The sequence below is a fragment of the Schistocerca gregaria genome, chromosome 11, assembly GCF_023897955.1.
Source record: "Schistocerca gregaria isolate iqSchGreg1 chromosome 11, iqSchGreg1.2, whole genome shotgun sequence".
In the NCBI taxonomy this organism is placed as follows: Eukaryota; Metazoa; Arthropoda; class Insecta; order Orthoptera; family Acrididae; genus Schistocerca; species Schistocerca gregaria.
In genome coordinates, this window is record NC_064930.1 from 71371783 (window position 1) to 71388999 (window position 17217).

At 45.2% G+C, this 17217-nt stretch overlaps 1 protein-coding gene across 1 annotated transcript in view; it reads right to left on the bottom strand.

Moving 5' to 3' along the window:
- LOC126295216 (growth factor receptor-bound protein 14-like) overlaps positions 1 to 14141 on the bottom strand; it is an 857388-nt gene extending 843247 nt beyond the window's left edge. Inside the window, exon 1 of the mRNA XM_049987559.1 lies at positions 13365 to 14141. The gene's annotated coding sequence lies outside the window, so the exon portion shown is untranslated. The remainder of the gene's footprint in view (positions 1 to 13364) is intronic.
- Positions 14142 to 17217: the final 3076 nt, after the last annotated feature.

Below are 17217 nucleotides of genomic sequence, written 5' to 3' on the forward strand. Positions count from 1 at the left end.
CCCCACAATCCTGTACTACTTTAAATGTCTCATTTCCTAATCTAATTACCTCAGCACCAACCGATTTAATTCGACTACATTCCATAATCCTCGTTTTGCTTTTGTTGATGTCCATCTTATATCCTCCTTTCAAGATTGCGTAACATCAGGGAGAGGCTACAACCCTGTCTCACTCCCTTCCCAACCACTGCTTCCCTTTCATGCCCATCGACTCTTATAACTGCCATCTGGTTTCTGTACAAATTGTAAATAGCCTTCCGCTCCCTGTATTTTACCCCTGCGATCTTCACAATTTGGAAGAGAGTATTCAACATTGTCAATAGCTTTCTCTGAGTCTACAAATGCTAGAAACGTCGGTTTGCCTTTCCTTAAACTATCTTCTAAGATAAGTCGTAGGGTCAGTATTGCCTCACGTGTTCCAATATTTTACAGAATCAAAACTGATCTTCCCCGAGGACCACCAGTTTCTCCATTCGTCTGTAAGGAATTCGCGTTAGTATTTTCCAGCTGTGACTTATTAAACTGATAGTTCGGTAATTTTCACATCAGTCAACACCTGCTTTCTTTGGGGTTGGAATTATTATATTCTTTTAGAAGTCTGAGGGTATTTCGCCTGTTGCATACATCTTGCTCACCAGATGGTAGAGTTTTGTCAGGACTGGCTCTCCCAAGGCTGTCAGTAGTTCTAATGGTATGTCGTCTACTCCCGGGGCCTTATTTCGACTCAGGTCTTTCAGTGCTCTGTCAAACTCTTCACGCAGTATCTTATCTCCCATTTCGTCTTCATCTACATCATCTCCCATTTCCATAATATTGTCCTGAAGTACATCGCTCTTGTATAGACCCTCTATATACTCCTTTCACCTTTCTGCTTTACCTTCTTTGCTTAGAACTGGGTTTCCATCTGAGCTCTTGATATTCTTACAAGTGGTTTTTTTTTCTCCAAAGGTCTCTTTAATTTTCCTGTAGGCAGTATCTATCTTGCCCCTAGTGAGATAAGCCTCTACATCCTTACATTTGTCCTCTAGCCATCCCTGCTTAGCCATTTTGCACTTCCTGTCAATCTCATTTTCGAGACGTTTGTATTCCTTTTTGCCAACTTCATTCACTGAATTTTTATATTTTCTCCTTTCATCAATTAAATTCAATATTTCTTCTGATACCCAAGGACTGCTACTAGCCCTCGTCTTTTTACCTACTTGATCCACTGCTGCCTCCACTACTTCATCCCTCACAGCTACCCATTCTTATCCTAATGTATTTCTTTCCCTGATTCCTGTGAATTGTTCCCTTATGCTCTCCCTGTAACTCTGTACAATCTTTGGTTCTTTCAGTTTATCCAGATCCCATCTCCTTAAATTCCAACCTTTTGGCAGTTTCTTCAGTTTTAATCTACAGTTCATAGGCAATAGATTGTGGTCACAGTCGACATCTGCCCCTGGAAATGCCTAACAATTTAATACGTCGTTGCTAAGCCTCTGTCTTACCATTATATAATGTTTACAATGGACAATATAATCAAGTCACCTGTTTCTAGGCTGTCTAGGTTTTTATGTTGGTAACGCGCTCTGTATGAAAATCACTGGTTGTGCTGTGTGCAGTCTGTGGCTGGTTTGCGTTGTTGGAATTTGTTATTGTAGTGTTGGGCAGTTGGCTGTTAACAGCGCGTAGCGTTGCGCAGTTGGAGGTGAGCCGCCAGCAGTGGTGGATGTGGGGAGAGAGATGGCGGAGTTTTGAGAGCGGGCGATCTGGACGTGTGACCATCAGAGACAGTAAATTTGTAAGACTGGATGTCATGAACTGCTATATATATATATAGTATGACTTTGGAACACTATTAAGGTAAATACATTGCTTGTTCTCTATCAAAATATTTCATTTGCTGACTATGCCTATCAATAGTTAGTGCCTTCAGTAGTTTGAATCTTTTAGTTAGCTGGCAGTAGTGGCGCTCGCTGTATTTCAGTAGTTCGAGTAACGAAGATTTTTGTGAGGTAAGTGATTCATGAAAGGTATAGGTTATTGTTAGTCAGGGCCATTCTTTTGTAGGGATTACTGAAAGTCAGATTGCGTTGCGCTAAAAATATTGTGTGTCAGTTAAGTGTCGATCAGAAAAAGTAAAGAGAGAAATGTCTGAGTACGCTCAGTTTTGCTCAGCTGTTTGAAAATCAAATAGCGTAAGGGATTTACCAGCACAGTAAGTCATTAATTTTTCAAATGGGATGTTTCATATGGTCGGTCACAGCGGCCGGCTCCAAACGTCGAGAATGTGCAGATTTCTGTGTAGATTTTTCAGGCTACCCTAACATCATATTGCCGAATTTTTTCCATAATAGTTCATTCAGCCACGGCAGCGGGTACTCTCAAAGCCACTTAAATGTTGATAACCGGCCACTGTAGCACCAGTAACCGATCTAACAACTGCGCCAGACACTTGTTGTCTTATATAGACGATGCCGACGGCAACGCCGTATTCAGCCTGTTTACATATGTCTGTATTTGAATACGCTTGGCTATATCAGTTACTTTGGCGCTCCGGTGCGTATCGATGGTCCCCTACATCTCTTCCTAGTATCATCCGTGGTGAGGCACTGAAGTGAAACTTCCCAGGTTAACACGGTATGTTACATTATTTCAATGATTACACACGACAATGATATTTACAAAAAAAACATCGTACTATCAGCTCACTTGTTAGTATGACATTGCAGCATGCACTGATTCTGTTGCAAAGGATATCATAAAGCCATTGTATTCTCTTCTGAAGCAAGTTAGACCGCAACCTCTCTGTTTGGTGCTTGATGCCAACATAGTAAATCGGAGAAAGACGAAGGTAATGAGAAGTAGTAGAAATGAGAACAGCGATAAACTTAACATCAGGATTGATGGTCACGAAGTCAATGAAGTTAAGGAATTCTGCTACCTAGGCAGTAAAATACCCAATGACGGACGGAGCAAGGAGGACATCAAAAGCAGACTCGCTATGGCAAAAAAAGGCATTTCTGACCAAGAGAAGTTTACTAATATCAAATACCGGCCTTAATTTGAGGAAGAAATTCCTGAGGATGTACGTCTGGAGTACAGCATTGTATGGTAGTGAAACATGGACTGTGGGAAAACCGGAACAGAAGAGAATCGAAGCATTTGAGACGTGGTGCTATAGACGAATGTTGAAAATTAGGTGGACTGATAAGGTAAGGAATGAGGAGGTTGTACGCAGAATCGGAGAGGAAAGGAATATGTGGAAAACACTGATAAGGAGAAGGGACAGGATGATAGGACATCTGCAAAGACATGAGGGAATGACTTCCATGGTACTAGAGGGAGCTGTAGGGGGCAAAAACTGTAGAGGAAGACAGAGATTGGAATACGTCAAGCAAATAATTGAGGACGTAGGTTGCAAGTGGTACTCTGAGATGAAGAGGTTAGCACAGGAAAGGAATTCGTGGCGGGCGGCATCAAACCAGTCAGTAGACTGATGACAAAAAAAAAAAAAAAAAAAAAAAAAAAAAAAAAAGACATAGTGGCAATGGGCCTGAATTGACGCCTCAACTGGTCCGACACCTATCAGCGACAGATCTGGGTATTTGCTAGCCACGAGAGTACAACTTCACGTAGACGGTTCATACACTACTGGCCATTAAAATTGCTACACCACGAAGATGACGTGCTACAGACGCGAAATTTAACCGACAGGAAGAAAGTGCTGTGATATGCAAATCATTAGCTTTTCAGACCATTCACACAAGGTTGGCGCCAGTGGCGACACCTACAACGTGCTGACATGAGGAAAGTTTGCAACCGATTTCTCATACAAAGACAGCAGTTGACCGGCGTTGCCTGGTGAAACGTTGTTGTGATGCCTCGTGTAAGGAGAAATGCGTACCATCACGTTTCCGACTTTGATAAAGGTCGGATTGTAGCCTATCGCAATTGCGGTTTATCGTGTCCCGACATCGCTGCTCGTGTTGGTCGAGATCCAATGACTGTTAGAAGAATATGGAATCGGTGGGTTCAGGAGGGTAAGACGGAACGCCATGCTGGATCCCAACTAGCAGTCGAGATGACAGGCATCTTATCCGCACGGCTGTAACGGATCGTGCAGCCACTTCTCGATCCCTGAGTCAACAGATGGGGACGTTTGCAAGACAACAACCATCTGCACGAACAGTTCGACGACGTTTGCAGCAGCACGGACTATCAGCTCGGAGACCGTGGCTGCAGTTACCCTTGACGCTGCATCACAGACAGGAGCGCCTGCGATGGTGTACTCGACGACGAACCTGGGTGCACGAATGGCAAACGTCTTTTTTTCGGATAAATCCAGGTTCTGTTTACAGCTTCACGATGGTTTCATCCGTGTTTGGCGACAAAGCGGTGAACGCACTTTGGAAGCGTGTATTCATCATCTCCATACTGTCGCATCACCCGGAGCGATGGTATGGGGTGCCATCGGTTACACGTCTCGGTCACCTCTTGTTAGCATTGAGGGCACTTTGAACAGTGGACGTTACATTTCAGATGTGTTACGACCCGTGGCTCTACCCTTCACTCGATCCCTGCGTAACCCTACATTTCAGCAGGATAATGCACGACCGCATGTTGCAGGTCCTGTACGGGCCTTTCTGGATACAGAAAATGTTCGACTGCTGCCCTGGCCAGCACATTCTCCAGATCTCTCACCAACTGAAAACGTCCGGTCAATGGTGGCCGAGCAACTGGCTCGTCACTATACGTTCTCCAACCATAGCGTCATCTGGTGTCCCCCTTCAAGCTAGACGAGTACCGTTCTTTGCAATTTTTTCGTTTGACGTTTATTTCGTGAGATATTTGGCCCGGTCACGATCTGTATATTTTGATGGCATTACAACACAGCCTCGAAACGAAATGTAAGTATACCGTTTTGTGCGTGTTCACAATCAGTTATCGACAAACGCAACGACGAAAGCCCGTTTATAAACAGGCCGGCCGATAAGAAGCTAAACCCTTATCTGCTGACTCCAACCTTGTCGCGTTGTTTGCCATCATCATTAGCCACGATGATAAGCGGACAAATTATTACCGCGCGGGGGCTAGGGGAAGAGCTCGGCTGGCGTGCCTGACTGCCAGTTGAAACTAACACGATACGACCAGCTCCCGCACACAGTGCCTCAGAGATGGAGTCACAGATGCTCCGGTACAGAGACAGCACAGCAAAGTTCGAAGAGCAGTTGAACGGTATGGACAGTGTCTTGAAACGAGAATATAAGATGAACATCAACAAAAGCAAAACGAGGATAACGGAATGTTGTCGAATTAAGTCGGGTGATGCTGAGTGAATTAGATTAGAAAATGAGACCCTTAAAGTGGTAAAGTAGTTTTGCTATTTGGGGAGCAAAATAACTGATGATGGTTGAAGTAGAGAGGATATGAAATGTAGAACGGCAGTGGCAAGGAAGGTGTTTCTGAAGAAGAGAAATTTGTTAACATCGAGTATAGATTTAAGTGTCAGGAAGTCGTTTCTGAAAGTATTTGTATGTAGTGTAGCCATATATGGAAGTGAAACATGGACGATGAAGTTTGGACAAGAAGAGAATAGAAGCTTTCGAAATGTGGTGCTACAGAAGAATGCTCAAGATTAAATGGGTAGGTCACCTAACTAATAAGGAGGTATTGAATAGAATTTGGGAGAAGAGGAGTTTGTGGCACAACTTTACAAGAAGAAGGATCAGGTTCGTAGGACATGTTCTGAGGCATCAAGGGATCACAAAGTTAGCATTGGAGGGCAGCGTGGAGGGTAAAAATCGTAGAGGGAGACCAAGAGATGAATACACTAAGCAGATTCAAAAGGATGTAGGTTGCAGCAAGTACTGGGAGATGAAGAAGCCTGCACAGGATAGAGTAGCGTGGAGAGCTGCTTCAAACCAGTCTCAGGACTGAAGACCACAACAACAACAACACGGACAACACGCTCATCACGGTATTCGAGGGAAATAACACGGCAACTGGAAACATACTCCAAAATTGACAAAAGGGTGACCGTGCGATTCTTGTGTGCAAAACGTTCAAACTGACCACAGATTCACTGTGGAATTCTGGCGGTAACCGAACTAGGGTTTTGTTAAAATATCCATATTATGTTCGAAACCTATTGATGTATTAGGCGATATCGAGTGCTGATACTTTTATTTTGCGAGGGTCTTTCAATAACTAGAGAGACTAAGTGGTCTGGAGAAAAAGCGATTATTTTTACAAAACAATCCTTTTTCTACTTTTCAACACAATCCCCTATAACATTTATGCACTTGTTCCAACGGGCTACAAGGAACACTATATCTTGATGTTTGAACCAACTCCCCACAAACTTCATCACGTCCTCGATGTCCTTCAACCTCTTCCCACGTAATGCCTCCTTCAGTGCACCAAACAAATGCAAAACACTAGGTGCTAGCTCAGGACTGTAAGGAGGATGTGGCAGTACTTCCCAGTCCATTTTGTCGACGGTTTCACGGGTTAGTTGAGCCATATGACGGCGTGCGTTGTCTTGCTGGAGAATCACACATCTCCTCTTGAGATCCACGACGTCTCTCTCTCATGGCTGGCTTCACCTTGTTTCAAAGCCAATCCCAGCATCACTGGCTGTTCATTGTACGCTGCTCTTCGAGATAATCCCAAAAAATTGGACCTTCAGCATCCCTAAGCACTGTCGCCACTACTTTTCCTGCTGAGGCTTGAAATTTTTCTTGTAAGTTGGTGTGCTTCCACTCCATGCTTTGTCTTTATGATTCTGGCTCATTATAGTGAACCCAAGGCGGGCCGGTGGGGCCGAGCGGTTCTAGGCGCTTCAGTCTGGAACCGCGAGACCGCTATGGTCGCAGGTTCGAATCCTGCCTCGGGCATGGATGTTTGTGATGTCCTTAGGTTAGTTAGGTTTAAGTAGTTTTAAGTTCTAGTGGGGCTGATGACCACAGATGTTAAGTCCCATAGAGCTGAGAGCCATTTGAACCATTTTGATTTCCACCTTGTTACAGATAATGTTATGAACTGTACCAGTACTGACTTGAACCTTATCGACAATTATTTCCACAGGCACACGGCGGTCTGCACGCATAATGTTATCAATTGACGTTAAAGTGAGGGAGTTGAAACTGCAACTGGTAGGCCAGACCGGTGTTCGTCAGTCACTGAGTCGCAACCATTTTTGAACTGCTCTGCCCAATTGTAAAAATTTGAGCGATTCATTCAACCTTCACCATAAACTTACGACATTCTACAGTATATATTCACTGGTTTCTCGCCTTCAGCAAGTAAAAAACGAACAACAGAACGATGTCCAACTAACGTGGACGTATCAAGCGGACCCGCCATCTTGAAATGTATTTTTGAATTTATAAACGAAACAATATTGATACATCGGCTGATCAACGCTCATGCCAGTGATGCCAACTTAAAGCCATAAAAGTACCAAACTTGCTCTATTAACAATTTTCTCCCCAGACCAATCTGTCTCTTTAATTATTAAACGATCCTCGTATATTATATTTTTTTCGCAATTTTCGGTAAATATTTCTTCTCTTGAAATTGTTGTACTACATCGTTTTACTTTCACCTCAACTTTTTTTGAGCTTTCATCACGTCGATTTTTTTCTCTTTGACTGGGTCAAGCAAGTACAGGTTGCACAAAAAAGGAGTCCGATTGCACTGGTGTGTGTGTGGGGTGGCGGGGGGGGGGGGAGGGGGGGGGGAGAAGCAGGTTGTTGTTGGCGGTGTGAATTGAGTAACAAGAGTTCCGATATGAAGAAATAGCACCCCAGTTACGTAAAAATATGAAAAAAACACTTGTGAGGTATTTCTCCACATCGGCATTCTTTAGAAACAGCTGCTGCGAAAGATGACCATCATCTAAAGGACAAGATTGGTTTTCGCGGTGGGCGGCGACGTGTGAGGGGATATGCTGACGTCATCGGCGCTCGGCGCTACTAATAGAAGCTGCGTCGTTTAGCTTCACCACGCAATTTTCGCACTACAGCTGCTAGGTCGTCAGCGTTGGCATAAATGAGAAAACTGGAAAGTTGACATATAGCGTTGCGGACAAATCCGATAGCTGGCCGCTGTGGCCGAGCGGTTGCAGTTTGGAACCACGCGGCTGCTACGGTCGCAGGTTCGAATCCTGCCTCGGGCATGGATGTGTGTGATGTCCTTAGCTTAGTTAGGTTTAAATAGTTTTAAGTCTAGGGGACTGATGACCTCAGATGTGAAGTCCCCCAGTGCTTAGAACCATTCTTTTTTAACCATGACAAGCACGAGTAAGTCCGAAATCCGCGGCAAGTAAAAACAACGAACGCGATCCATATACATATTATCGGTATTGCTGCCTCCATATATCGCTTCCGATGTGATCTTCTAACGCTGGCGGACGACGCCTTCAGCACAGTAGCTTATCTCTCTTCTGGGCGACAGCTGCTAGGGTCGAGCAAGGACAGATACGCAACTGCGTCAGCCGAGAGTTATCACAACATTTTCCAATCCCTCGTCTTCTCCTATGTGATCAGGTTGCAGCAGCCCCTCTTAAAACGTCCGTATTACAGGACGCAGGTCCCCTAATGACGTTCACACCGCACTACGTGAGTCATACAACGAAGAGTCGAAGGAACTGGTACACCCGCCTAATATCGTGAAGGACCTCCGCGGGCGCGCAGAAGTGCCGCAGCACGACGTGGCTTGGACTCGACTAGTGTCTGGAGCTGGAGGGAACTGACACCATGAATCCTACAGGGCTGCCCATAAATACGTAAGAGGACGAGGGGGTGGAGATTTCTTCTGAACAGCACATCGCAAGGCATCCAAGATGTTCATGTCTGGGGAGTTTAATGATCAATGGAAGTTTTTAATCTCAGACGATTGTTCCCGGAGGCACCATGTAGCAATTCTGGACGTGTGGGGTGTCGCGTTGTCCTGTTGGAATTACGCAAGTCTGTCGGAATGCACAATGGACATGAATGGATGCAGGTGATCAGATGGGATGCTTACGTACGTGTCACCTGTCAGAGTCGTATCTAGACGTGTCAGGGGTCCCATATCACTCCAACTCCACACGCCCCACACCATTACAGAGCCTGTCAGAGTCGTATCTAGACGTATCATGAGTCCCATACCGCTCCAACTGCAAACGCCCCACACCATTAGAGGGCCCTCACCAGCTTCAACAGTCCCATGCTGACATGCAGGGTCCACAGTTTCATGACGTCGTCCCCATACACGAGTGTATGTGTGTGTGTGTATTGAAACGGGTACCTAGTAACGACGAAGAGGCTTCTTCCCACCATAGCCCTCAATGGTTCACAACCCCACAACAGGCCACAGCAGTCCACCCACACCACCGCCGCTCCACACCGAACCCAGGGTTACTGTGGGATTCTGAAGCAGTGCGCACCTCCCCACCCCCCCCCCACCCCCCCCCCAGGGGAATGTTTCATACCAGACGCGTGTAACCCCAAATGTTTACATAGTAGAGAAAGTGTTTGCGCAGCAGTCGCAAATTCCTGCAGATTTCATTGCTGGGTCATCAAGAAGTGTCAGCTTGCAAACCATTCAAAGAAACATCATCGATATGGGCGTACCGAGATGGTATACTAGTGTACCCTTGATGACTGCATGGCACAAAGCTTTATCCTCGCCTAGGCCAGTCAACACTGACAATGGTCAGTTGATGACTGGAACAATGTTGCCTGCTCGGACGAGTCTCGTTTCAAATTGTATTGAGCGGATAGACGTGTACGGAGATAACCTCGTGAATCCACGCTGTGGACCCTGCATGTTAGTAGGGGACTGTTCAACTGGTGGAGGCTCTGTAATGGTGTGGGGCGTGTGCAGTTGGAGTGATAAGGGACCCCTGACACGTCTAGATACGACTCTGACAGGTGACACGTACGTAAGCATCGTGTCTGATCACCTGCATCTACTCATGTCCATTGTGCATTCCGAAGGACTTCGGCAGTTCCAGCAGGATAATCTATCTACATAAATGACCATTTGGATAGGGTGGATAGCAATGTACGGCTGTTTTCTGATGATGCTGTGGTGTACGGGAAGGTGTTGAGTGACTGTAGGACAATACAAGATGACTTGGACAGTATTTGTGATAGGTGTAAAGAATGGCAGCTAACTCTAAATACAGATAAATGTAAATTAATGCAGATGAATAGGAAAAAGAATCCCGTAATGTTTGACTAGTCCATTAGTAGTGAAGCGCTTGACACAGTCACGTCGATTAAATATTTGGGCGTAACAATGCAGAGCGGTATGAAGTGGGACAAGCATGTAATGGCGGTTGTGGGGAAGGTGGATAGTCGTCTTCGGTTCATTGGTAGAATTTTGGGAAGATGTGGTTCATCTGTAAAGGAGACCGCTTATAAAACACTAATACGACCTACTCTTGAGTACTGCTCGAGCGTTTGGGATCCCTATCAGGTAGGGAGGATATAGAAGCAATTCAGAGGCGGGCTGTTAGATTTGTTACTGGTAGGTTTGATCAACACGCGAGTATTACGCAAATGCTTCAGGAACTCGGGTGGGAGGCTCTGGAGGAAAGGAGGCGTTCTTTTCGTGAGTTGCTACTGAGGAAATTTAGAGAACCAGCATTTGAGGCCGACTGCAGTACAATTTTACTGCTGCCAACTTATATTTCGCGGAAAGACCACAAAGATAAGATAAGAGAGATTAGGGCTCGTAGAGAGGCATATAGGCAGTCATTTTTCCCTCGTTCTGCCTCAGAGTGGAATAAGGAGGGAAGATGCTAGTTGTGGTATGAGGTACCCCCCCCCCCCCCCCCACGCACCGTATGGTGGATTGTGGAGTATGTATGCAGATGCAGACACCCAACACGTCTCAAATTGATTCAGTGTGTCTCTGGGAACACTTTTCTGAGTGTAAAAACTTCCCCTGGCCACCAAACTCCCCAGACATGAACATTATTGAACATATCTGGGATGCTTTGGGGCATGCTGATCAGAAGAGATCTCCACCCCGTCGTACTCTTACAGCCCTGCAGGATCCATGGTGTCATTTCCCTCCAGCACTACTGCTGACATTAATCGAGCCCATGCCACGTTGTGTTGTGGCAATTCTGTATGCTCGCGAGTGTCTACATGATATTTGGCAGGTGTACCAATTTCTTTGGCTCTTCATTGTAGAACGGGTGTGATCTTCCAGCTGTAGTACAATAACTTGCCCGTGTAAAACTGAATTGAGAACAAGTGGGCTATCACGCTTTTTTTTCCCACAGACAATAGTAAACTGCTGTTGCGATTCCCTCATGCATCAGGGGAGGGAGCAACCTTCTGAGAATTGGGGATACGTGACTGGTAAGTACACTGCTGCCATGTTCAGGTGTTGGGGATCAAAATAAAAATGGTTCAAATGGCTCTAAGCACTATGGGACTTAACATCTGAGGTCATCAGTCCCGTAGACTTAGAACTAATTAAACCTAACTAACCTAAGGACATCACACACACCCTGCCCGAGGCGACCATAGTGGTTCTATGTCCTTAGGTTCGCTAGGTTTAAGTAGTACTAAGTCTACGGGACTGATGACCTCAGATGTTAAGTCCTATAGTGCTTAGAGCCATTTGAAGAGTACGAGAAAGATGGAAGGCATTATTTTGGCACTGTAGAGTAAATGCTTCCGGTCAAAGAAGACCACACGCCCCTCCAATCCGCATCCTCAAATGAGGATGACACGGCGGTCGGATGTCCCGATGGGCCACTTGTGGCCTGCAGACGAAGTGTAGAGTAAAACTTGATATCCATCTTGACTGCATATCAGAGCCGAAACCGCAGGTGCACCAACGAATCAAATAATTTCGCGTGAACAGACAGATAACGAAATAAACATGTGGCACGTAATGCTTGCTTAAGCTTTAGTATTTCTCGTCTCGGTCGCCAGTATTAAATCTGCAGGTTACTAGACTGCTAGGAATTTGAAAGAATTACGTAATGAATAAAAACTTCAGTGGAGAAATATCTGAGTCATTTACAATTAAAACAGGACTAAGACAGGCAGATTGTTTATCGTAATTAGATTCCAACTGTGCTCTGGAGTACATGATGAGGGAATGGTACGGGGAAAATCCTAAAACACAAGAACTGGAACCAAGGAAAAACAAATAAATTCAAATCGCTTGGGATTCTAAGATGATTTAAGAAGCCAGAAATCAAATAACAAGCCTACAAAATATAGCGTAAAATACAGGACTCTAGAGGTCATTCGTAAAAACTGAGATAACAGTAACAGGAACACTAGTAACTGACCACATAACCGTGAATAACAGAAATTTAAAAACAATGCAAAAATTTAAAAATCAAAGAGAAATTATAACACAAAACTTGGACGAGAAACCTTCATGTCAAGAAAAAGCTAAAAAATTAACATGGTCTACATACAATAAAAACTTTACAACAAAAAACCAAAGTAACATATTTCACGATAGTGCTTCAGCCAGAGGTGACACACGGAATTGAAACTTATTTTAAAAGTCATTCAGAAAAAAACTGACAATATCTTATAATTAGAGCGAAGAGTATCTAGAACATGCATACATAAGAAAAACCACAAAGGTGATTGTGCCAAATAAAGTGGTGGGCGAACTGGAGCCCATTACAGATACTGTACAGAAAAAATGGATTTTTTTCTTTTTATAACATTATGAGGACACCAGAAACCAGATTACCAAGAAAAATTATGGAGAAACTTTGGAACATGCAAGTAGAATGGATCAAGGAAATAAGAGAGGATATGAAACAGTTAGAATTACCCCTGGGCGATTTGCACAACAAAACAGAAAATTTAAAGGAACTGAAAAATGTAAAAATAAGATTTATACTAAAAGTAGACAAACGATAAAACTTGGCTATACTGACTAAAGGATTCTTTTAAGAAATACCAAATTAAGGTATTTGCTCTTTCAATAGGTTATCTGTTTATACGTTCAATAGGTGATCTGTTTATACATGCTTATAGGTTATCCACGTCTGCGATCGCGATTCTTAAATTGATGTATTTGTTCTCTATTTTCTATGTAGATAACCTGAGAATGCCTAAATAAGGCGAAACACGTCGTTGATACATTAAAAAACTAAAGTTACAACCAAAAAAGAAAGTTACACAGGAGGAAGTACAGGAAAGATGAGGATGAATGTCAAGACTGGCTAATTGGGAAAGGAAACCTGCCGAAGAAGACGACCAGAAAATGATCGACTGGGGTGGTCGAATGAGGCCGTAAAACAGAATAAGAATAGCCTGTACCCAGGTACCCTCCACGCGGACGCCTTTGGCGCCAGACACACAAAGAATCCAAAATGTGAATGGAGGCAGCGTAGTACTCACACTTCGTGAACATCTGCGCCGATTGCACGGAGTCAGCCCGGCGAAGAGGACGAACGAGCCGCAAGAGTCGCGCACCGCTGGCGGACCGTTAACAACGGCGCAACAATCGCGCTTCCCCTGTTTTGCTTCTGCCGTCCGCGCCCTTCCTGTCTCTCTCCCTCTCCTCCTCTTCCTCCGCCTCCTCTTCTTCTTCCTCCTCCACTTCCGCCGGCTTGGCGAAATCTGCCCTCCTCCTCCTCCACTGACGGACGTCACGAGGGCTAACGAACTTTCCCGATGTCGCTAGCACCCGCAGTATCTGCGCATCAGACTACACTCGGGGGCGAACAGGTGCAAAAGGGTACACCCACAGCCTGTCAACAAAGTTCGTGCCACTGTTTCAGAACGTAAACGCGTAGGAAATCCGTTACACAAATTCTCTTACACACACACACACACGGACGGACGTCGAGTTGCAACAATCCAACAAACGCACTTCTCGCAAATACGGTATCGTTACTGCAACTGGATGACACTCGCTGGTTGACGTCTCGAAAAAAAAAAACAACGAGAGAGCACACACCCTGCAAAAACGATCTCAGCGAACTGCGAACGTCGCGAGCGACACCGGCAGCGTACACGCAGTACTACAGCAGCCACGCGTCGGTTTGGCCACGCAACATCCCGGCAAGATGACGTCGGCAAAACGGAGAGCACACATACACACACACACACACGCACTGCCGCGCCACGCTCAGCGGTAAACCGACGCGAACGCCACGCCGTCCCGTGACAGACTGAAAGCGGCGCGCAGTTCCGTGACCCAGCTCGCCGGCGCGCCATTGGCTGCGGCAGGCAGTGACGTCAGGCCGTGACGTCCCCTCGCGCCTGCGCTTTACAACGCTGCGCGTTTGTCAACTTTGCGCACACCGGCCGTTGGCTCTTCCTTCCGAGCGTGGCTTTTGTTTTTTTTCCCCCTCTGTCTTGACTGTTACGTGACGCAGCGCACGGGCGCACTCCTGCCAACTGATTATTAGCCGCGCGATCAATATCAATCAAATATGCATTTCAGGAGAGCTTCGAGAAGACGCTGCAACGGCGCAACGCAGTAATAATAATTTCGAAGCTACCACAATCCAAATGCTCCCTGCAACGTTCTCCGCGCACGAATGTACAATCGGAAACTTCCAGAATTAATAGCGCTCGAAGTCTGATTTTTACTCCGGTATTGAGCCACACACGAAGGAGAGAACGACAGAGTGCACCAATGTTTATATCCCACGAAGTAAAGTAAGTGGCAAAGAGTGCTTAAAAATATCCCGTGTCTTAACGCTTTTTCCTAGCCTATTTCACGAAACCCCCCATTAACCATGGACCTTCTGTTGGTGGGGAGGCTTGCGTGCCTCAGCGATACAGATAGCCGTACCGTAGGTGCAACCACAACGGAGGGGTATCTGTTGAGAGGCCGGACAAACGTGTGGTTCTAATGCGAATTCTTTGCAGACGAATGGAGAAAAATGGTAGAAGCCGACCTCAAGGAAGATCAGTTTGGATTCCGTAGAAATGTTGGAACACGTGAGGCAATACTGACCTTAAGACTTATCTTAGATGAAAGATTGAGGAAACGCAAACCTATGTTTCTAGCATTTGTAGACTTACAGAAAGCTTTTGACAATGTTGACTGGAATACTTTCTTTCAAATTCTGAAGGTGGCAGGGGAAAAATACAGGGAGCGAAACGCTATTTAGAATTTGTACAGAAACCAGATGGCAGTTCTAAGAGTCGAGGGGCATGAAAGGGAAGCAGTGGTTGGGAAGGGAGTGAGACAGGGTTGTAGCCTCTCCCCAATGTTATTCAATCTGTATATTGAGCAAGCAGTGAAGGAAACAAAAGAAAAACTCGGAGTAGATATTAAAATTCATGGAGAAGAAGTAAAAAAATTGAGGTTCGCCGATGACATTGAAATTCTGTCAGAGACGGCAAAGGACTTGGAAGAGCAGTTCAACGGAATGGACAGTGTCTTGAAAGGAGGATATAAGACAAACATTAACAAAAGCAAAACGATGATAGTGGAACGTAGGCGAATTAAATCGGGTGATGCTGAGGGAATTAGATTAGGAAATGAGACACTTAAAGTAGTAAAGGAGTTTCGCTATTTGCGGAGCAAAATAACTGATGATGATCGATTAGAGAGGATGTGAAATGTAGACTGGCAATGGTAAGGAAAGCGTTTCTGAAGAAGAGAAATTTGTTAACATGGAGTATAGATTTAAGTGTGAGGAAGTCATTTCTGAAAGTATTTGTATGGAGTGTATGAAAGTGAAACATGGACGATAAATAGTTTGGACAAGAAGAGAATAGAAACTTTCGAAATGTGGTGCTACAGAAGAATGCCGAAGATTACACGGGTAGATCACATAAGTAATGAGGAGGTATTGAATAGAATTGGGAAGAAGGGATCGGTTGGTAGGACATGTTCTGAGGCATCAAGGGATCACCAATTTAGTATTGGAGGGCAGCGTGGAGGGTAAAAATCGTAGAGGGAGACCAAGAGATGATTACACTAAGCAGATTCAGAAGGATGTAGGTTGCAGTAGGTACTGGGAGATGAAGAAGCTTGCACAGGATAGAGTAGCATGGAGAGCTGCATCAAACCAGTCTCAGGACTGAAGACCACAACAACAACAACAACAGATGTGGCCCACGAAAATGGGGTTGTCTTGCTGTGTTTGCCACCATACTGCTCACACCGTCTTCAACCATTGGACGTGGCATTTATGAAACCTCTCAGTAAATTTTACGAAGATGAAGTAAGATCGCGGCTTCGCACCCATCCTGGAAAAGTGGTTACACTGCATCAGATCGCAAGTTTATTCGGCAAAGCCTTCATTAATTCAGCTACAATGTCCACAGCAGGGAACGGGTTTCGGAAAACAGGCATTTTGCCTGTAAACAGAAATGTGTTTCAAGAAAGTGATTACCTTCACTGTTCAACTACAGACATTCATCAAGCTCACACGTCTGATGTTACAGAAACGGAAGACCAAATACCAGATATGTTGCCTAGACGTAAAACACCTGAACAATTAACAACTGACGATCAAGCCTCTGTTTCGTCTAACTTTCAGGTTACCAGCCCTGAAATGGTGTTAGCTATTCCAAAGGTGGATAAAACGAAACCACAAGGAAACCAAATAAACTGGCGTGGGAAACCCGTTGTTTTAACTGAATCTCCTTATAGGAGTGGATTATCTGCAGAAATTAAACGAAAAGGATTCCCCAAACGTGCTGCATGCAAACGAAAACTCTTCTCAAAGATGTTTAATAAACCTGGAATACCACCAAAAGGACATAATGACAACGAAAAAGTGACGAACGTTACTGACGTCTTAACCACCCCTTCATGCTCAAGGGATAATAAACTGAGGTCGAATGACAACGAGGTAGAGAGTGAAGAATGTTTATACTGCTGTGACTTCTCTGATGGAGGCTGGATACGGTGTATTAGCTGCGGACGCTGGGCCCACGGCACTTGTGCAGGGATAGAAAGTGATGGTGACGAGGCTGTCCAAAAAAAATGGTTCAAATGGTTCTGAGCACTATGGGACTCAATTTCTGAGGTCATCAGTCCCCTAGAACTTAGAACTACTTAAACCCAACCAACCTAAGGACAACACACACATCCATGCCTGAGCCAGGATTCGAATCTGCGACCGTAGCGGTCGCGCGGCCCAGGCTGTAGCGCCTAGAACCGCACGGCCACTCCGGCCGGCGGGGCTGTCTACACTTGTGTACTATGTGGAAGTAAGAGGCCTAAGCCGGCCGCAGTGGCCGAGCGGTTCTACGCGCTACAGCCTGGGACCGCGCGACCGCT